The sequence below is a fragment of the Balaenoptera physalus genome, assembly GCF_965194825.1.
Source record: "Balaenoptera physalus genome assembly, chromosome: 2".
NCBI lineage: Eukaryota > Metazoa > Chordata > Mammalia > Artiodactyla > Balaenopteridae > Balaenoptera > Balaenoptera physalus.
Window position 1 is genome coordinate 68,054,233 of NC_138883.1, and position 22,690 is coordinate 68,076,922.

A 22,690-nucleotide genomic window follows, 5' to 3' on the forward strand; every position below is an offset into this window, starting at 1 on the left:
GAAGGAGCAGATATTAGAAGGTAGCATCTCTGTCAGCCCCAATCCCTGAGTAGCTGAAGCTGAGCTCCTGCAAGCTGGGGTTTTCATTTGTTACTTCAGCATAATTTAGCCTATCCTGACTGATACATGACTCTTCAGTACTTGATTTGTCTAAATTGGTCACATTTTACACTAGATTTGTGATGTTATATCAAGTTGTCATAGTTTCTACACTATGATGATTCTGTTCCAAAAATATACATGATAAAACCATGAAAGTTATTACACATTGAGTGTGTGACAAATGCTGTCACTGTATAATTTTTACATACAGTATGCCTAATCCTCATAAAAATTTACAAAATGAGATCACTTAGATTAAAGCAGGTAATTGATTTCTAAAGTCCATGCAGGAGTAGTGTTCAAAATCAGTCCTGTCATATATACACTACCAAATGTAAAATAGATAGCTAGTGGGAAGCAGCCACATAGCACAGGGAGATCAGCTCGGTGCTTTGTGACCGCCTTGGGGGGTGGGATGGGGAGGGTGGGAAGGAGGGAGATGCGGGAGGGAGGAGATATGGGAACGTGTGTATATGTGTAGCTGATTCACTTTGTTATAAAGCAGAAAGTAACACACCATTGTGAAGCAATTATACTTCAATAAAGATGTTTTAAAAAAAAAAAAAGAAGACAGAGCAAAAAAAAAAAAAAAAAAAAAAAATCAGTCCTGTCTAGCTCCAATATCTAGCTAGATTGTTCCATTTTGCTATACTGGTTCATGTTTTTATTTCCCGAAATAGTGAAATGAGTTAAAAAATAAAAGTATAAAAAGTAAATATGAAAAGTAAAGATATTTATATTTCCCAACATTTTATAGTGTTCTATTTATTTACTGCCTGGATTGATGTGTGGGGTTAGATGCGGCATAAGGCTAATCTTAAAAAGCATTGTCTTCAGACACTGTTATTCCAGGAAGAAGACATGAAACATACATAAATGCATTCAAATAAAATGGCTGATATTTTAAATGATCAATCCAACTTTTGAATTTTGACACATTTGTCTATGAGCTTCTTGGATTCTTAGGACTGAAGTCAATTTCAGTCCTATCTCATAGGACTGTTGTGAGTATTAAATATGTCAATATAATTAGAGCAGAAATTAACATGCAGTAAGGTCTAGGCTAGGGCTGAGACTAGGGTGAGGCCAGAGAGGCACCTAGAGTGTGAAATTTAAGGAGGCGCTTACAAAACCCTGAGAGTGCCTTCTTTTTTTTTTTTTTTTTTTTAACATCTTTATTGGAGTATAGTTGCTTAACAATGTTATGTTAGTTTCTGCTGTATAACAAAGTGAATCAGCTATATGTATACATATATCCCCATATCCCCTCCCTCTTGCATCTCCCTCCCACCCTCCCTATCCCACCCCTTTAGGTGGTCAGAAAGCACCGAGCTGATCTCCCTATGCAGCTGCTTCCCACTAGCTATCTATTTTACATTTGGTAGTGTATATATGTCAATACTACTCTCTCACTTTGTCCCAGCTTACACTTCCCCTTCCCCGTGTCCTCAAGTCCATTCTCTACGTTTGCGTCTTTATTCCTGTCCTGCCCCTAGGTTCGTCAGAACCACTTTTTTTTTTTTTTTTTTTTAGATTCCAATTCCATATGTATATGTTAGCATACGGTATTTGTTTTTCTCTCTCTGACTTACTTCACTCTGTATGACAGACTCTAGGTCCATTCACCTCACTACAAATAACTCAATTTCGTTTCTTTTTATGGCTGAGTAATATATTCCATTGTATATATGTGCCACATCTTCCTTATCCATTCATCTGTCGATGGACACTTAGGTTGCTTCCATGTCCTGGCTATTGTAAATAGTGCTGCAATGAACACTGTGGTACATGACACTTTTTGAATTATGGTTTTCTCAGGGTATATGCCCAGTAGTGGGATTGCTGGGTTGTATGGTAGTTCTATTTTTAGTTTTTTAAGGAACCTCCATACTGTTCTCCATAGTGGCTGTATCAATTTACATTCCCACCAACAGTGCAACAGGGTTCCCTTTTCTCCACACCCTCTCCAGCATATATTGTTTGTAGATTTTTTGATGATGGCCATTCTGACCAGTGTGAGGTGATACCTCATTGTAGTTTTGATTTGCATTTCTCTAATGATTAGTGATGTTGAGCATCCTTTCATGTGTTTGTTGGAAATCTGTATATGTTCTTTGGAGAAATGTCTATTTAGGTCTTCTGCCCATTTTTGGATTGGGTTGTTTGTCTTTTTTGATACTGAGCTGCATGAGCTGTTTGTACATTTTGGAGATTAATCCTTTGTCAGTTGCTTTGTTTGCAAATATCTTCTCCCACTCTGAGGAATCTTGTTCCCCAGGTGCCTCTCCTGTCCTACTCTAGTACTGATCCTAGGTTGAGCTATTATTAATTCATTCATTTACGTATGCTTTACTGTGGAAAGGCATAAGGAGGCTTTTCTTATGCACACAAAAATAGGGATATTTAGAGTTCCTACCCTATGAGTTTTTGTGAGGATCACGTGAGATAATTCACTAGCCTGTAGTAAACATCAAATAAATGTGAGCTTTAAAATCAGAAGGTGATGGACTAGGTAACCTCTAATGTTGCCTCCCACTCTAAAAAAATCTGTATTTAGACCTAGCCAGTTAAAATGTTGTAAATGTACTGATAGCTGCCTTGAAGAAGGGTGGCACCAACATTTAGCAGTGTGACTCTGTGGGGGTGGGATCATCATAGAGTGGAGAAAAAACATGTTCTCAGTCTTTAGGGGCTCACAATCAGGCTGAAAAAAGGCAGGTGAATAAGTAAAACATATTCTCATACATATGTAACAACACTATCTATATCCAAATACACTTTCCATGGGGAATGGCATGCTGTTGAGATGGAACGCTTTGGAAAGCTACTTTTCATTCTAATCAGTCAGGAATGATTTTGAGAAGGTGGCCAGCTTTGAGTTCTTTGAAGCATTTGCTGGGAGAGGGCCATTGTTTAGTCTAATGGGAGTTTGGAAGGGTGTTTGAAGGCTGGGAGATAGGATGGGTGGAATTTTAGGTTTAGAGCTGAATCAATGAAGAACTGAGAAGGTGAAGGTAGATATATTAAAAAGTGAAATGATGGGATAAAGGAACACAGTTTAGCATGAGGATATGCAAGAGAGGTATTGGATGATCGTGATGGACACGTCCAAGAACTTCATGCGGAGGTGGTGAGACCCTTAAGGAGTGTTAATGTAACTGCTCATTTACCCATCTCATTTATCAAGGTGAGCCTCTTGGCCTAACTGATATCTATTAGCTGTTATCTAAGGGCCCAAAGAAATATAGAACTGCTGAAAATCCTTGAGATTTGGCCCAGATTGCTACAGACTGTACTTCTGTCAAGAGAGGTTTGTTAGAATTTCTCGTTATTAATTAATTAACTGGTCAACAAGCTGACAAAGGTCCACATGCCACTCAAAAGTAGAGTTACATCTTTATATAACATAAATTAAGTGCTGCTTCTGATATTTGAGGAAAATGTAGGAAAAACATAAACATGCCCTGGTGGCTTTGGCTTTGAAATAAAGACATACCCAGTGTGGATGCTTAAATATTTCTGCCATGGCATATGGCGTAGTGCAAGTTATACAGCAGGTGCTCAATAAATATCTGTTGAATGAATCAATCAATAAATGAGAATTGTCTTTGGATTAAGTATAAGTTATTGTGCAGTGTTTCTTAAGTGTGTATATTATTTCATATCTTTATTCTACGGATGATGTTGTAGAAACAAATTACATGAAGTGCACATTAGAGAATTATAGAAGTAAAATGTTAATTGATGTAGATGCAATTATTTTGAGGGGTTTTATTTCGAGGTAAAAGCGGGGTGTGTGTGTGTGTGTGTATGTAATATAGCCTTAAAATTAAATGGAAGTTCAGCAGGCTGTCAGTCAAAGATGCCTCATTTCTCCTTCCTGTAGTCTTTGCAGCAGGCCAGCTTGGGCTTCTTTGTAGGGTGATCTTGAGATTCCCAACAGCAAGAGAGGGTAAGCCCTAATGTGCAAGCACTTTTCAAGCCTCTGCTTATATCATATTTTTGAATGTCTCATTGGCCAAAGAAAGTCATATGGCCAAATCTAGATTTGAGGGGAAAAAAAATAAACTCCACTTCTTGATGACAAACATAGCAAAGTCACATTGCGAGAGATGGGAGGGATTACCAGGGCCATCTTTGCTGACAGTCTGCCACACTTACTATTTGAATAAACTGGTATGTCAAGTAATGGTTGATGAAGTGAAGCTTATGAAGCTTTTACACCTTTTAAATATAAACTAGTGCAAATGCAAGTTTATCTTCCAAATAAAAACCCTTCCACTGACTTATATCCCCAACTAGTTTTTTTTTTTGAGTTATGTATTGGTGGATTTATGTACAATGTAATGGGAATTGTCATAATTTTGGATAGACTCGTGGAATTTTGTAGTCCTTGCTAATGTCATATTCCATGAATAACTTGGAAGAAAAAAAAAAGTGCAACAGCTCTAGAGATCTGGGAAAAATTAGGTAAGGGGGACAGATGATAGTCTTTTGTTTCACTGCTTTTTTTGTGGGGGGGAGTGGAAAATATACAGTGGTAAAGATATAGAACCTGCCTGTCCAGGTCCCAATCTTGGCTCTGCCATTTTTGAGTTGTTTACCTTGGGAAAATAAATTAATTTGTCTTTCCATAAAAAAAAATTAAATGGAATAGAAAAGTCTGAGTTGCTAAATTCACAAAAGTCAGAGGCTTTAAGAGTTGCAAAATGTCTTGTGAGGAGTCCAGATAGACAGGCTTAGGTACTCAAAAAGAATTTGCTATAAATTCATCAACATCATAATTGGGCTGTGGGGGCAACCTAAATGGCCAACCATGGGCAACACAGTGTTTCTCAATGGAATATTATACAGCTATTAAAGGGTTCTTGTAGTTGGAGAATATGTGAACACAGGGAAAGATGTTAACAAGACACTAAGTGAAAGAAAGAAACTTAAAAATCAGTGTGTGCCAGATTAACTCATTCAAACATGCACAGAAGAAGCCTGGAATAATGATATCTGAAATCAATAACAAAATCATTTCAGAGAGATATAATCACTGATATTTTTTTCTCTCATGCTTGTGTGTATTTCTGAATTTTTTTTACAATGGCCCCAGAATTTAAAAAATTGTATTCAATTATTTCTTAAAATAAAGAAGAGACCCAAAAGGACCTGCTAAAATTGGAGATACTACCCTCTTTTTATTTCCATGTTGAACTCAATGTCAACCTCCAAGTGCCTCTGACCTTAGCATCACCTATACCAGTGATTCGCCCTCCTGCTTGTGCATGGATTTAATATCTCCTGCTATTTTAATACAGACCACATCCTACCCAGCCCTGAATTCTACTTCATAAAATAGATTTATGAACTAGATACGACCTATGTTTTTTGGTACCTGAGCATATTTTTGGTTACCATGAATATTCATGAATATAGCTCATAGTAGCCCCACTCTGCTCCATAGCCTTCACTACAACAAGGGCAGTTTCTGGAATAATAAGGTCACATGGTATGTGAGGACAGTACCTTTGTTGATGGATGGAATAAAAGACAGAAAGGTCAGACAGACGACTATTACAAGGGACCGTTTCAGAACTGACCGGGCCTGTAGAAAGGTCATATTAGGCTGCTTAGCGTTTTAAAGAAAATGATTTGATTTGTTTGCTTAATACAGCGTAAGTACCACTGTCAACACATATAGCGTTTTAACATTATGAGCTTATTAAAATAGTAAATCTGTGGAGAACATTCAAATCTTCTCACAATTATGCTTGAACCTAATGTTCAAGTGAAAACAGGCGATGGTTATAACATCGTACAACACTGGAGACAACTTCTCAGCCTGCAGGTACAAAAAAATGTTACTTATTGCCCGAGCTTTGTGCCAGCTCCTTTTAATCTGTCTGCTTGTTGTGTTTCATTCAAATTATAACACCTTTTCCTGCAAGATAAATTAACAGGTTTTTTGTTTTTTTTCTAGTTTTAAGTTTAGATCCTTCGAAAAGCTTAACGTAAAGTAGAGTCATTAGGCTTTGGTAAGAGGCCAAATTTAGGCAGAGCAGATACAAAAATACTTAGTGTAAAATAAAAATTCAAATATGGGATGCATGCATGGAGCTGCCTGACTGCTGTATTTATGAGGGCCTGCAGGTTTGTTTTAATTTCTTCCTGCATTCGTGAATCCTTGTTTTTATTGTTCTGCTGTCCCTTCTCTTACTGTGGCGGCTTTGTGTTTGGCTTTCATTTCCCTTTCCTGGTCCTTCTTTAATGAAGAAATTAATTTTTTTCTTATCACTCATTAGATGTTTTTTGAAAGGTGAAAAGTATTCTCTCTTCTTGAGTAATCATTAATTTATCTAAGGCAGTTATATTTTCTTGACTTTGAAGCGGTATAGGTGAGCATCTTGGTTTGGAGGTACAAAACGGAGACCATGAAAGAAGAAAGTTGGTGAATAATAACTCTCTGGAGCCCAAAGCCTTCCATTTCAGAGGCATAAAGGCCCGCACAGCCGTGACTTTCAAACAGGCATTGTCTTTAAAATGTGTCTAGGTAGGGAGACAGTTGGGAAGCAGATGATATCCCAGGTGGAGGACATTTCAGTTCTCTTCCTGACAATTTAGTTGGATATACTGTTATTTTCCCAAGGTTCTAAGGGATTCATATGTGAATCGACATCTATTATTAAATATCACTATGTGCAGTCACTTAGGATATGTATGTAAAAGCAAGAGGATATATATATAAAAGCAAGATGAACAGTACTGCTTTCAAAGTGTTTCTAATCCAGATGTGTTAATACCATACCATCATATAAGATTTTGCAGATTTATTAATCTGATCCTTACAATAATCCTAAAATGTAGGAAAAGCAGATACAATGATTTTTAATTTATAGATGATAAAATTGGGTCTCATAGTGGGTAAGGATCACACAACTAGTAAGCAGCAAAGCTGGGACCCAATGTCAAATCACTTGATTTTGAGTCCAGCCAGCGTAATGGTTCTCACCTCGGATGACATGGGAATTAGAATTGCAGAGGTAATATTTTTGATTGCTCGTTGCAGGTGCCTTCATAGATTTTGGCATGCGATCAGAGGATTTAGATAAATACTCTCTCCTCTACACGTATTAGACTATGGAGGCGAGCAAAGTGAGGTGGGTGGGAGGGCACTCATAAATATAAACATTTAAATATACATATGCATTTATTTTCAGATGTTTTTGATATTCTTGCTTTACACAACTGAACCCACCCATTAAGAAGCACTGAGGTAAATATCTGCATGAGAAAAGATAAGCCAGGGTACAAGAAGTGTCACTTGGGTAACAAACAAGGGGTTGCATTCCGTCCCACCTGCCTCCTCTTTGAAAGCTTGTCTTTATATCCCCGCAATACCTGGTACAGGACCTTATTTTATTAGCTACTAAACAAATTCTGGGCAAACTGAATACAGGTCTTGATGTTCCCTTGGAATCTGGCATGATCAGGCCCAGGCCCTAAATTAGTTCCCTTGAGTTGGGGACTTGCTCCAATCACTTGGGATTTTTCTCTAATCTGTAACAGTTACACTAATCGGATTTAAAAGTGACTGAACACTTTTATTATAGCCTGCCAGAGGTATGCATTAAAATTTAACACTGTTTCCTCTTTGAACAGAAAGAAAGTACTTATGGTGTGATTATATAGGATTAGAATTTTTCATTAAAAAGGGTTTTAAACACTTCGGCAAGTAAAAGGCAGAATCCTATTTAATGAGTTTTTAAAGGTAGCGAAAGTAAGCAAAGTTTAACAGAACTGTTTTCTCTCCCCTTACATAAAGTTCCCCTTTCACTGCAATGTACCATGCATAAATCATGGCTTTATGACTTGTAAAGGATTGTTATTTGCACAGAGCAACAGAAGACAAAGCCTGTTATAAAACGATGGAGAGTTTATACAGAAATCTAAGAGCAGATCAGAATGCTTCACAGCCTTGAGTTTGGAGAATATCTGAATTATAACTATAAAGTGATTTTATAGACTCCACACTTTGAACTGGGGGAGGTATTTGATGGTCTGTGATCATCTTAAGAGGCTTATAGCCTGGATTCCTAAAGAAAGTTCAAGGTCCAGGAATTTGAAGGCAGTTATTGATGTTTGGAGAGCTCCATCTGTGTGGCACACAGCGGTGAATAGGTGCCTGGGGCCTTCCCTGTGGGGCATGGTTCTTATGGAGGTTGGCAGATGTGGTGTCATTCAATACTGCCCCAGTTGCCACATGCAAACGCAGAAGCCACATAATACAAAGCCCAGGCTTCTGGAAACAGGAAATCTAGCCAAAATATTTAACCAAGTAATTTTATCACTGCCTTTGAAATGGCTATGGTATGCATTTTAGTCAGGTTCAGGAGCACACGTATCTCAAATAAAGAACCTGGGCTGAAATAAACCTACCTCAGATCTGTTTACCCAGTAAGATCTAAAGATTCCCTTTTCCAAGCATTTCTGAAATAGGAGTTGCTGGAATTGGAGCAAGGCAGCTCAGTGGCAACAGTTTAAGTTTTCTCTGATGTGAACTTTGATAGGAACAGAGTGGCTATTGGAAATGTTGTGTGTACAGTCTCATTTATGGCTAATTAGAAGTATTTTTGTGACTCGATATGGGGAAATGGGTCATGGGTGTCAGCACACTGCATCGCACAATTAATAAGAATTGGCCCTAAAGCCACATGTATCATACTTGGAAGCAAACTCTGATGAAGACACAGTTTCAGAACTGTTGTGTATACCTTCTCATTTATAACTAGTTGAAAGTATTTTTTATCGGTATCTAGGAAGTGTGACACAAATGTCAGCAAAATGTACTATACTAACAGTTGCATCTCAGTTAAGAAAAAAATAGATCACCAACAGGAACTTGCATGCTTCTTGAAGAAGTGAAGTGACCAGGAAGCTGGGAAGAGAACCCTTCGGGCCAGGCTGAACACCTGGCAAGAAGGCAAAGTTTGCCAGGCCCACCCTGTCCCACCAGCATCCGAGTGGAACCTTTGGGGCTATTTTTTATCTTTCCTTTTTCTTCTTTCTTTGTCTTTGTTCTCCTCTTCCTTCCTCTCTCTCTCCCTCCTTTTCTCCTTCCTCTCTCCTATTTTCTCCTTTCTTCCTAGAAGCAGAAGCTGCCTTAGCTGCAGGAGTGGAGTGGCTGTGTGTAAATGGTCACCCAGCCATGACAGTGAAGCATATCTCCTCTCCCTGCCTAACTAAAGGTTGTAGCACCTAAGCTATTGCTATTGTTGTAGCTATTTTTCTATTACTATAATCAATTATAAAGAAATGATAATAGCCAAACTCTATATAGCATTTACTATGTGCCAGGTACCATTCTGAAAGCTTGCCCTATATTTCCCATTTAATTTTCTTAGCCCAGTGAATCAGGTACTATATTATCATTATCTCCATTTTACAGATGAGGAAACTGAAGCTCAAAGAAATAAAATAACCTGCCCAAGATCATGCAATCATAAGTGACAGAGCCAAGATTTGAATGCAGTTGTCTGGCTCCAGAGTATGTACTCTTAACCAATACGACAAACAGCCTCTTCATTTTTTGTTTTTTGTTTTTTTTGATGTTTATTGCTTTAATGTTTTTCTGATTATATAATTAATCTGTGTTTACTGTAAAATTTAAAACAAGAAAAGTGTGAGGAAGAAAGTAAAACCCTACCTGAAATCCCATATCCCAGCAGGTTGATGACTGTCCTCCTTTCATCTGTCATAGGCACATACTCATATTTGTATGGTTTTACCTGAATGGAATAATAACATTATGTTATACATGTGGTTTTTTAAATGAGGACTGCCTTTTCCTGTTTCACTAACCTTCTCCCTTCCATTCCCACACCCCCAACTGTTTAACAAACTAGTATGTATCTTTTTTAAAGTTTACATGTGTGACTAAAAAATAAATGCTTATATATATACATTTTCAAATTAAGTATTTTTACTATAGATATAAGGATTTGGGGGAGGCTACTTTTTGTGTTCTTTCATATTACATAACTGCTCTGCATCTTGCTTTTCTTAAACAGTATGTCATGGAAATTTCTCACATTAACTGGATTGACTTACCTCACTCGTTTTAATGGTTGCATACTATTTCACTGTATGGTCTCTCCATTAACAAAATTTCACTGTATGGTCTCTCCAACAACAAAATTCTGCCTAGTTAATATTTTCCTTCTATAGACAGTGTTTTAGCCTGGTGTTCCTTCTAAAGCAAAGCCTGAGACAAGGGTTTGCACATGCGTAACTCATTAGGGAAGGGATCCAGGGATGAGGAGGGAAAGACTGGGGAAAGGGAAACCGAGAAGGCAGGGACGTCAACGCAAACGTGCTTCCCTGAGTTGGTGGCTGCTGTGGACCTTATCTGGGGGCCTTGCCTGAGGGGCCTTACCGAGCGCGCTTTGGAACTCCTCAGCTTTTATCCTCTGGCCCACATCCCCCGAGGCCGAGAATTGCTCCTCCAGGAAAACCGCTACGGCGTTAGCTCGCTGCGCAAGCGCGTGCGCATGCGCGCGCAGGTGCAGAGGCGCCCTGCAGACCCGAGGTCCGGGCGGCCTGCCGGCGTGGTCCTTGCTCCGCCCGTGCCGGGCGGGTCGCTGCCCCAGGGGCTGGAGTAAAAAGTGAACTGAGAAAATGAAGCTTATGATACAGGAATTAACACCTCCTTTCCTCATCCCGGGGATCCCCGGTTTTCATGCAAGGGACAGACTCTTACCCTGTGTTGTGACAATGTTGAAGATAATAGTGTACTTCGTCTTCCGCCCAACTTGACAACAGTCACACGAGGTAGGTGTTTTACGTAGGGGACAAGGGGGGCCCAGAGAGGTGACGAGGGGAGAGACCACCTGTACCGTGTTCTCTTTGTGTTCCCAATGGTTAGCGCAATGCCTGCCGCTTAAAGGATATTTAATATATACTTTTAAGGGGATGCTGTTGAAGTAATTCGCCAAGTCACACGCCCAGTACGTGGCAAATCTTGTGATTAAACCCAGAACTTGCTGCCTCCGAAAAACCTGTGTGTCTTCAATTAAACCAGTGGAATGAAAAAAATGGATTTTTTTTCCTCGCATACAGCCTAAAAGAATTTCGTAAAACTTCGTGCACATTTTAAAGCACAATATGTGAAATAGTTCATCCTAAATTTGAAAGCTTTTTTTTTTTTTTTTTTTAATTTAATTATTTATTTATGGCTGTAATGGGTCTTCGTTTCTGTGCGAGAGCTTTCTCTAGTTGCGGCAAGCGGGGGCCACTCTTCATCGCGGTGCACGGGCCTCTCACTATCGCGGCCTCTCTTGTTGTGGAGCACAGGCTCCAGACGCGCAGGCTCAGTAATTGTGGCTCACGGGCCTAGTTGCTCCGCGGCATGTGGGATTTTCCCAGACCAGGGCTCGAACCCGTGTTCCCTGCATTGGCAGGCAGATTCTCAACCACTGCGCCACCAGGGAAGCCCCCTGAAAGCTTATTTTTTAATCTGAGGAAGGAAATGCTAAACATTTTGTAAGATGGAATAAGTTGAAGATAGGCTACACTTAGTACATATAGGTTATGTTTGTATTATGATATGATAAAATGAGTTTTAACTTCTTATTGAATAGCATTCGCTGACCATGAAAAAATTGTATGATGTTTTTAAAAAATATTTATTTATTTGGCTGTGCTGGGTTTTAGTTGCCGCCCGTGGGATCTTTGTTGCAGCATGTGGTATCTTTAGTTGTGGCATGTGGGATTTTTTTTTTTAGTTGTGGCATGCGGGATCTTTAGTTGCGGCATGTGAACTCTTAGTTGTGGTGTGTGGGATCTAGTTCCCTGACCAGGGATCGAAAACCCGAGCTTCTGCATTGGGAGTGCGGAGTCTTAGCCACTGGACCACCAGGGAATTCCCTGTATAATGTTTTATCTGTGGATTTTTATCCAGTATAGCTTGGAAAATCTTAAAAACATTACAGTTACATTTTAAAGGAATCGGCTTCAGTTCTGAATTCACAATATTCCAACATTGTCCAAGCTTACCCTATACAGAGATGTTTAAAGTGGGGGAAAATTGGGAAGCTCCATGGATTTAAGGTTCAGCAATTAATCATTAAAGCATTAGAAACCAGTATTTCCAGTCATTATTTTTTTTGGCTCTTGGGGGGTTCCCCTCAACAGAGCAATGCACCATAAAAAGGTATGGGATGGATTGGGGGGGGGTCCCTTTCTTTTGAGAAGTTGTTGTCTTGTTAGATCTCTGGGCCTCTTTAAAACCTCTTGACTACTCCTTTGAAATATATTCTTTTCCTGACTTTCTGGTTTGTTTTTATTTTTTAAATAGATGATACATGTTAATGACAAAAAATTAAGCCATACAAAGAATACAAAAAGCACCCAAATCCCACTACCCAGATAAAATAATGTCGTCCTCTCCTCTGCCTTTGATGTGGCATTGTCCTTTTGTGGTTCTTCTCCCTTCCTTGTCTTTTGGCTAGCTCCTCTTCTTCCTTCCCAAATCTAATTTAATTCCTGAAACAAAACCCATGGTTTGGATGCAGAAACTGATCTCTTGATGCCAGCAAAGATCCCTGAGTTCTGTGATCTGTGATTGTCAGGTTAAGTCTGAAATAAAAGGCTCATAAATGTCTCTTCTTTAAACTTCTAGCCATGATAACCTGCATGTGGGAAGACAAGGGCTGGCACATCTGTCTGTTGAATTTGAGGATGGGATTCTCTTGAAAGAAGTTTCTACTCCAGCTTTTATGTTTTGTTTCTATTGGACAACAAACAAACACACAAACAACAGAAACTTTAGTGTCAAAAATAAGTATTACATCCATAGTCGCTTCACTTAAATAAAGATTCTGGGCCAGTGTAGTTTGAGGATAAAACCAAACTGACTACTTATCAAGTCTCCCTTATTTCTCTCTCAGGTGGTTTTTTATTTGTCTCGTTGCCATGAAAGTATATTATGGTTTGACCAATAAACTATGAATACTCAAAAAAGTACATTATGTTTCCAAAATATACTGTTTTCTCACAGGCATTTAAAGTAGAGTATGCATTGAAACACATATAATTAAATAGAAGAATGAAATTATATTTGGAAACTACTAACTAAAAGAGACTATCTTTATGTCTTTTACCATAATTCTTAAGCCTTACAACAAAGAATGTGCTCCTGTATCTACCTGAGAGCAGGGCTTTCTGTGTGCTTCTTCTGAAGTGAAGAGATTTTCCTACTGACTGTTGAAAATAATGTGGTAACTAAGGAAATTAAAGCGAAAAACAAAGCGTAGGCTCAGTGTGCTTCGCTTAGGCCTGGGTTCCGACTGGTCCATGATTTATGAGACGCTAATATACTAAAGGATTAATCCTTCATTAACAATGTGTAATCAGTTGGGAAGATTTGCTCCACAGGGCAGCACACCAGTGACTGTCTTACAGAAATGGTCTCAAGTCACAAATTAAGAGTTATTTGGAGAAGACAGCATGCTCTTCCCTATGCTTGAATGCGTTGAGTCAGGCTACACAGAGCAGCTTTCCCTCTGTGAGTGCATGCCCAAAGTCCAGGAGCCTTAAAAGCTGAAGGGATCTGTCCCAGGCACCTATGTGCCTATACTTGTTATCTATTGCTGCATAACCCACTACTGCCAAACAGCTACCATTTTATTGTATCTCACAATTTTGTGGGTCAGGAATTCAGGCATTTCTTTGTTCTTTGATTGGCATCACTTGGTGACATTCAGGTGGTATCTGGGCTAATCTGGAGGGTTCAAGAGAACTTTACTTACATATTCGGCCCCTTGACAGGCTCAGCTGGGTTGTCTCTCTCTCTCTCTCTCCTTGTAGTCTCAGGGCCTTGCCGTATGCTTTCTCCATCAGAGTAGTTGGCTTATTATGCGTGACAAGTAAGTGGAGGTGGATGCTGCCAATCTCTTAAGGTCTGGGCCCAGAAGTGTGCTCAGCATTACTTCTGCTGTATTCTGTTGGTCAGAGCAGTCACAGAGCCCACCCAGAATCAAAGGGATGGGATAGAGATCTCACCTCTTAATGGGAGGCATGTCAAAGAATTTGGCATTGTCTTTAATTTGCCTTGATGAATTCTTTCTCCCACTGTTAAAGTCTAGGAAGAGGGAAGAAGGCAACTATGAGGAAAAGCAGTCCCAGACAGACTCTTTGCCTGGCCCATCTTAGCCTTGGGGAAAGAATGGAGGACTTTGGCACACAGGTAAGCTCAAGGAGCGTATTTAACTTGGGAGATACAGTGCCCAGGGGCCCTCTGTCAGCCTCCTGGAAGGAGGGCTCTGCAATGTTAAAATACAGTGAGCTGAGATCTCCCAAAGTAAGAAGGCTGTGATCCAGTTCCTTAACTTGGAAGGCCATGTGGCCCCTTTGCAGCACCTGCAGTGAGCAGCTGGTGAGCAGGAACATGGCCGCATGGCTTCAGGAAGAGCTTCCTGCTGCAAAGGGGTGAGCCTGCTCGGCTTCATCCTCTAAGGAGGAATTCTTCCAAGTTGTGAGGAGGGAGAGAAGGTCAGTGGAGCAGGATAAACACACCAGTTGCCTGCCTCTTCTTAAGAAAGGAAACGGAATTTGGGGATGAATTCTACTATTCCGCTCCAAGATCAGTTTGTATCAAAAGATGAGAACAGAGAACATTAACCTAGACCAAAGCGTTAACCTCAGCATGATTGGTGCAAAAATGTCTGTTGCCAGTTTTGTGATAAAGCACTCATTATGGTGTTGGAGATGAGAATGTGGGCTGTGGCGGGAGAGGTGGTCAGACTGCCAGCCTCAAAAGCTACAGCAGTGTGATCCTGGGCGTTCTTTGGTTCCTTCGTCTGTAAAAGGGGAGTAATAACAGTATTAAATGACAATAGTGGTAATAATATATACTCACTTCATAGGACTGATGTAGGCATTAAATGAGATGATGTGTGGAAAACCCTCAGGACAGTGCCTGACGTTTATTAAGTGATCACCACATAGAAAGTGTTCAATACATGTCAGCTTTTATCACTGTTATTATAGCAGTGGCCCACACCCTGGTGGTGGAACACGAGGGCACTGGGGGACTGAAGAAAGGGAGGGGTGGAAACCCAAGTAAGACTTCTCATTCCTCTCTCTCTGGTTATAGCCACTGGGATATAATGTGATCTATAAACTCTTCTGTCTGTTGACATGCCAGTAAATGATACGTCTCTCTGATCTACTTAGATTTTCAAGCTTAATGTAAGGGCCCAGGTGCTGGAGGCTCAGAGCAGAGAGAGGGCTGGGGGCTGTCCTGGCCTTTACAAACCATTGCCACTCTAATAAATAAAGCATTCACTCAGAGAGTCTGAGAGCTGGGGAGCCACACTGCGTGCAAAGCCAGATCAGTGGCTGAGCTTCTTTCAGGTTGAAGCTAATCATAACTGACATGTTAGAGAAAAACCACTTTATAAAATCAATATTAAATTTACAACCTTTGACATCCTGGGACATCAAAGATCAAGGGGAAGTAAGCCATAGAGTAAACAGTCCTCCAGCTATGCCAGTTGCTCAAGGAGATGGGGAGATGTGGGAAACCGGAGGCCCAAATCATACACAATTAGTCTTGTTTTTACGTCAACGTCTTGACATCAATAAAAACATTAAGAAAAAAATCACACAAACATTTACACGCAGAGAAGAAAGGGAAGCAACAAGGAGAGCTCCACCAATCCATCAGACTCCCAGAATCATTCCTGAGTGAAATGATTAGATTCCTTCTCCGACAGTGAGACTTGATTTTTCTGGACAGTGGGATGCTTCAATTATGGAGCAAACATTATTTTGTGAGGCTGGCAAATCCCCTGCTGAAAAGCCTAACCTATCTAGCCAGGGACCATGCTCTAATAAAAGCCTGCACCTCTCTAGTAAGTCCTCCCTGTAGTCACTGGGATTCAAGTATAGCTGCAAGGGACACGTGGAAGCAGAGTAAAACTATAAAGGTCATCACAAGGTGAGAATATGTTTCTCTGAGTGCTCCTCAGAGGATACTAGCTCTCAGCTGCTCAAGTCTGGGGTGGGATTCCTACCTCTGGAAAGGGGATTTTAATTTTGACATCTAGAAGCAGATTTGCCCTAAGTCCTACCAGGAGGAGTGGGCAGGGTCAGTATCCAGCATGGACAGGCTAATGATGGACTTCCTAGTCCTTTGCTTCCAGAAGCATTTTGTCTCAAGGACTGGTCAGAGAATTGTGTCACCTCCACTATGAGTCTGAATAAAATACCAAGTGCTGTAGGAAAGGTGGAGAGGGGAAGGCAAGGCCAGGTGGCTCTGCTGGTCTAAACAGACTCTTCTGTAGTCCTTCCTCTTTTGAAAAAACAGCTTGAATTTATGCCCTGGCTCATCTGCACTCAATGATGTGAATCTGAACTTACCAAAATAGATGTTTAATTCAGTGTTTCCATCTATTAAAAGCTTTAAGGGGAATAGCAGCAATGCCATTCTCTCCCCTCTCCTCTCCCCATCTCCCAGCTAACCCTCGAAAGTGATCAATTTGAGCCTCTTTGCTTTGTGGCCATCGTGAGGTCATAGTGGTATTTTTGATGGATTTTGTATGGTCCTATGATCAGAGACAGGCACTCTAAGATCAAACCTATCAGTAACACTCAGTTTCCATCTGCTTCCTGAATGCAAAACAAAACATAAATAATATTATCCATTTAGAATTCTACAGAAACAGACTCACAAGGTCAAAAGACTAGGAGGTGTGCAGCTGTTGGTGGGTCTTGCTGATGTGTATGAGAGTGAACGTGTGGGAGCCTTTGGCACAATGGTTGAGGAAAACAAATGGCCTGCTTGAGTCTGGTATGTGTAGAAAGTGAAAAATTACTGCAGTATATAAAACGATTTTGCTCCTTTGATTAGGTTGTAAACTCCAAGAGCTCCTAGAATGGTGTCTGGCACATAGAATGTGTTTTTTGTTTTGTTGTATTTCTTGTTGTGAATGCATGAGTTAGAATTTCCTAGATAAACTGTGGGAGGAAACTGATACTTGTTTAGGGCTTAATCTGTGCCAGGCTCTATGGTAGACCCTCTACTTATGCCTTCTCACAACACCTCTGTATTTGTTTTTTATTGCCACCGGAACAAATTATCACAAACATAGTAGCTTAAAACAATACACATTTTAAATATTATAGTTCTGTAGGTCAGAAGTCTGACATAAGTCTCACTGGGTTAAAATCAAGGGGTCAGCAGGGAATTTGTTTCCTTGACTTTCTCAGCTTCCAAAGGCCATCCTTATTCCTTGGCTTATGAGCCCCTTCCATCATCTTCAGAGCCAGCAATGGCAGGTCGAGTCTTTCTCATCCTGCCATCTCCCTGTTTCTTGTTCCACTGACACATCTTTTCATGACCACAGCTTGGAAAGGATCTCCGCTTTTAGGGACTCATATGATTAGATTGGGCCCAGAACAATCTTCCAGGATAAAGAGTCTATACTCCACAGTCTCTTTTGTCTGTAAAATACCATATTCACAGATTCTGGGGCATGGTGTGTGGACATCTTTTAGGGCTTTTATTCTGCCAACCACAGCCTCTGTCAGGTAGGTATTATTAACCCTATTACAGAGAGGAGGAAACTGTCTCAGAGAAGTTCAGTAACTTGCTCCAGATCATACAGTATGTGATAGAATTGAGACTGCAGCCAAGGTCTGTCTGTCTCCAAAGACCAGACATTTCCTACTATGCCGCACCATTTCAAGTCACAAAATAGCATGCTGCTGGATGGGTTGGGCTTAGGGTCTAGTTGGGTGGGAGCTGGAATAGAAACTGAAAGGAGAAGTCTCCTCATAGGAGGCAGGGCAGAGAATCAGGGAATTGAATTCTGTTGGAAATGCTCCCTTGGAAGAAGAAATGGATTTGCACTTGAAAAAAATAAATTCACTTTTCATAGGGAAAAGTTAGTTTAGGAGCAGGGAATCAAGTCTGAGAATTAAATAAAGCACTATCTTCTTTCTCAGGGCCTCAGGGACCCTAGTGATCCCATATCCTATGTTGTCCTGTACCCACTTGGAAAGAGATTTACCAAGCCAATTCCTTCCAAGCTGTAGGGACTCAGTATGCTACCCTTCTCGAGAGTTTTACATGTGAAAATAGGGCACAATGACCCAAAGGCATACACAGAACCTCTGGATTTCTTGGTTTTTTGAATTGATAAGAAGCTAATCAGAGCACTATAAGTTGGCGTTTGTTATCATGAGCTAAATTAGTTGGTTGGTTTGTTGTAATAGTAAACTTTTAATCACTATGGCACCTGAGTCAGGAGATATTCTTGGTCATGGAAGCCTTCCAGGTTCCAAGCTGGTTACCACCTATTCTGTATGCTTGAGGGTAATAGAAAAATGAAAAAGATTGGTGTAAAATTCAAAAGAAAAAATTAGTATTGGGTATTTGCTCATAACGTGAAACCATTAGGGAACATACTTGATTGCATGAAGAAAGGTAGTTTGAAGAATTGGGTTTGATGGGGGCCTTTGCCAGAGATTAGGCAGGAGGTTACTCTAATAGTTGATGTTCAACCTCTTTTCCATTTTTGTAAGATAAAAAGCTGTAAAAACCAACCTTCCTGAGTTTCATTCTTTGGTGCTAATAGGACAGAACAGCAATGACATACTACAAAAAATAAGGATATGATTTGTAAGTGAAGCAGATGGTTCCCATCTCATCTCATTGGATTGTTATCTTTTGAAGAGTTCCTTTTTGTGGATTTTAAAGAGAATGTAATCACTTTAGAAATCCCCAGAGAGTTTCATAATGAACCCTACTTATGTTATGTTGACACTAGTAGTAACTATAACCATGATCTTCAAATACCCATGTAGGAGGCAGGGTTATTGAAATTATAGCATGGGCTAGTAATTCATTTAAAAACATACTTTTAAAAATGAACTTTATACTGACCAAAAGCCCACTTAAGTCAGTTTCACTTGCATATATGAGATGCTATATTAATAATGAAATCAGTATGGTTTAACTGATGAAAAATAACATTTTGCTGACAAGTTTTGCCCAGTTTAGTCTTATATCAAATTAAGAAACTAAGTAAACCAAACATTTAATATGACTGACTCATACTGTGAAAAAAATGTGATCACAGCTTCATATCACAAAACTATTAAGTTCTGTTCAAGTAATTTCCTCTCAGCATTTCCTTTCCTCACTTAAGGTTTCCTTCTTAACCAAAAAGCATCAAATTAGGAAGCTTAAATGACTGAAGTATTAACACTCTCAGGAAAAAAATGATTGCCTTTCAGAATGGGGAAAAAAAAATCCCTTCACCAACCTACCTTACCAAGGCAAATGGTTACAGAGTAACAAGAACAGAGGGGTTGTTGTTTGTTGTTATATTCTTTTCAAACAGTTTGGTTTTTGATTTGAAGTTTCTTTAAAATTAATCCTTTAAAATCATTTCCAGCAGTGAGCAATTCAGCAAGTTCAGAGAACAAAATGGCCAGACCTTTGCATCCTTGAAGATGGGATTTAGACTAGTAGGGTTGTATTGAAGTAACTTTTGCTATTTCAAGTATAATAAATTATAACTCATATATGGTTCAGTTAGCATTCCTGTGAATAAATCTAGCATTTCCCTCTTTGCAGTCTTTGTTTAATTTGGTATGCCTAGTTCATTTTCATTGTATCTGAATAAATATGAAATTTTGAAATTTTACCTATCTTTTCGAATTTTATATCTGTTTGTACATAAACATGCCCCCCTACCCCACCACACACACACACACACACACACACACACACACACACACACACAGTAATTTGTTACGTGAGGCTGATGTATATTAAGGTGGCAGATGTGTAATGCTCCCAGGCCAGGTATAAAAAAAATCTTTTCCATGGAGTTTGGACCTCACTCTCAAAGTTCTAAACACATTGCGTTAGGCAGCCTTTACCAATTACTTGAAGTAGGCATTGGAGTCCAAACCTTCATCATAGTGTTTAGTTCCTAAAATAGAACCTGCTTTAAATATTTTCAGCTGAATGGAATGTAATACAGGGAATTAGGTGCTTACAAAATAAAATTGCTGGAAGACCGGAGGAGGCGACTTGCGGCCTGACCTCTAGGAACAACTCCCAGAGCACTGCTGAGCCGAGTCCCCAGTTATGCTGCTGCTATTAGGGATGGAAGGAATCAGGAAGTTGCTAATGAAATTCTGAGGTTCCAGAACACGCTGCTGTAGCAGCAACCCAAGGATCAGAAAGCTGGGATAGGGAAGCCAGCAACACCATCCAGGAAGCTGTTGACTGGATGGGGAACACAGAACATGGCTGCTTCCACCACTGGTGCAGCTGCCGCTTGACACTCAGGAAGCTGGGAACTGGTTCTCTACACAAAGCAGAAAAACCTCAGGCCGCCACACCCTTGCTTGCCATCTTTCTCATCTTATCTGAGTGATTTAATTTGGGGAAATGTAATTTGTGTGCAGAATCCTGGCTTCAAGAAAGCCTGAGAGATGCAGTTTTCAGTCTGGGAAGGCGTACGAAGTCAGAGCATATACAGAAGGTACATCCTTGTTGAAACCTTCCTGCTCTCTCTGTCCTTATTGGAGCCTCACTGTACAGAGATACAGAACTTGTATATAGAATAACAGGAAAATGTAGGGAACTGGCTTTTCTTAGAAGATATGCCAAAACTCTAGGGGGATTTGATCCCTAACTTCTACTTAGAGGACACAGGTAATGATGATTCTACCTTCTTATATTTAATTTCTCTTTTCTCCTCAGCAAATAATTTTGCTCAGGAACTTCATTTTAGTTCTTGAGCACCTTGATGCTACTGAATTACTGAGACCTTTGTAAGTGCTGACACTGTTTTCCCCTCTCACAAAAAAGGAGGGTGCTTCCTAACTTTATTACCTGAATTAATAGAGACTAACTCTATATATTTCATTTAACAGCTTACTATACTAATACTCAATTAATACCACTTAATATAGAGCAAAAATAAAATGCAAAATATGCATAAATATATGAATATATTACCCAAAATTGTATATCTGGGCATAAAATGTGCTCTTAAACTGATGGTGACAGCAACATCCATACCCTCCTGAGAAAAAAATTGATTCAGTGAGAAGCAAAAGAGTATAAGCACAGCACTGAAAATATTTTGACTCTGTAATCCATTAATTATGGCCATATGGGTAAAATACCTAACTTTTCTTGAGTACCCAAAGCTTTATGTACTAATATCTTTCATTTGTATGGTGCCCCCCAGAGTACTTGACTCTCAAGGCATCCCTGTAAGCACGTGTGTCAGGATCAGCATGGTTACACAATGTGTTTCAGTCATGGCACAGAGTGGAATTCAAACCCAGGCCTCTGAACTCAATAAAATTGTTTTCTGCTACACTAAGGAAGGCCAATACTCTTCTTAGAGGAATGTTAGTACACACTAATAATTTGTAACCAAGTCTTTAATGCATCTAGAAAGTATGAGATGGCTGAAAACAAATACCCATAGTAATATGAGTCAATATGCTAAATGTTATACATTTACTTTTACTTTTGCAATTTTATATAACTGGCAGAGGAATAGTTATATGACTTTTGCATCTCTGATGTGTGAGTTTTTAATCTATTTTAAAGTGTCATGTCTGTTTAGATACCACAGTTTAATAGCCATTTTAGAGCAGCTATTCATTCCTGTGGAAATATCTCTTTTGTAGGAAAAATGTATATGTATAGGAACATGGCCGTGAAGTTGGAATTTTTTGTCATAACTCTCATTTTAGTAAGCTCACCCCTGTGTTTGTGTCTATGCAACTATTCCTTTCAAGGCTGCTCTAAATAACTGTCTCTAATTCTTCCTTCTCCCTTTGGTATCACCTTGTGAAGCTTCTTCTCACCTGCCACATTTTGTAAGACCCAACTACATTTTGGTAGGTTCTACCATCTAATCTCACTTATCACGTACTTGGCCTGTAGGGCAAGCACATTGATATATGGCTTATCATTCCTATATTCTTTCAAAGTGACTTCCTTCTGAAGGCAGGTCAGTGTGAAGGGAGGCTACTCAGTCCTTCTGACCCTAAACTATTTGATGTGAGAATGAAATACAACCTTCTTTAGGCTATTAGGCCCCTGTGAAAAAAGATATAAATATATGGTGCCTATAAAGAAAGAAGCTGGATGACTACCTTAAGGTCAGAAGTCATTTGCATCCAAGAACACTGTAAGTGCCTGACTAACTTAGTTGGTAGAAATGAGATTCTGGGAGATACAATAAATGGACCAAGGAGTGCTCTTGGGTGACAGTTTCTGATGGGTTATAAGATCACATCATGTCCTAGTTTTTGGTCTCTGCTAATAATCTGTTGTGATGTACAGCAGGTTCTGGTATACAGAGTAATTCAAGTGCTCTTCTGTTGGGCATATGGTGCTTTTAAGAACACTCCAAAGGTTGATTTGACTACTCCTGTTGATAAAGGATGGCACAGTAGGAAGAAAGGGAACAAGCTATGGATGGTGCATGGGATTCAAGAGAGGAAGGGATTCATATGAGAGCAGAGCTGCTGAGAAAAACAACATGCAGTGACTTAA

At 39.7% G+C, this 22,690-nt stretch overlaps 1 long non-coding RNA gene across 1 annotated transcript in view; it reads right to left on the minus strand.

The window, feature by feature from the left end:
• Positions 1-540: 540 nt before the first annotated feature.
• LOC309656174 overlaps positions 541-22,690 on the minus strand; it is an 822,990-nt gene continuing 800,840 nt past the window's right edge. The window contains exon 2 of the long non-coding RNA XR_014261204.1: positions 541-11,589. This is a non-coding gene — a long non-coding RNA (uncharacterized lncRNA). The remainder of the gene's footprint in view (positions 11,590-22,690) is intronic.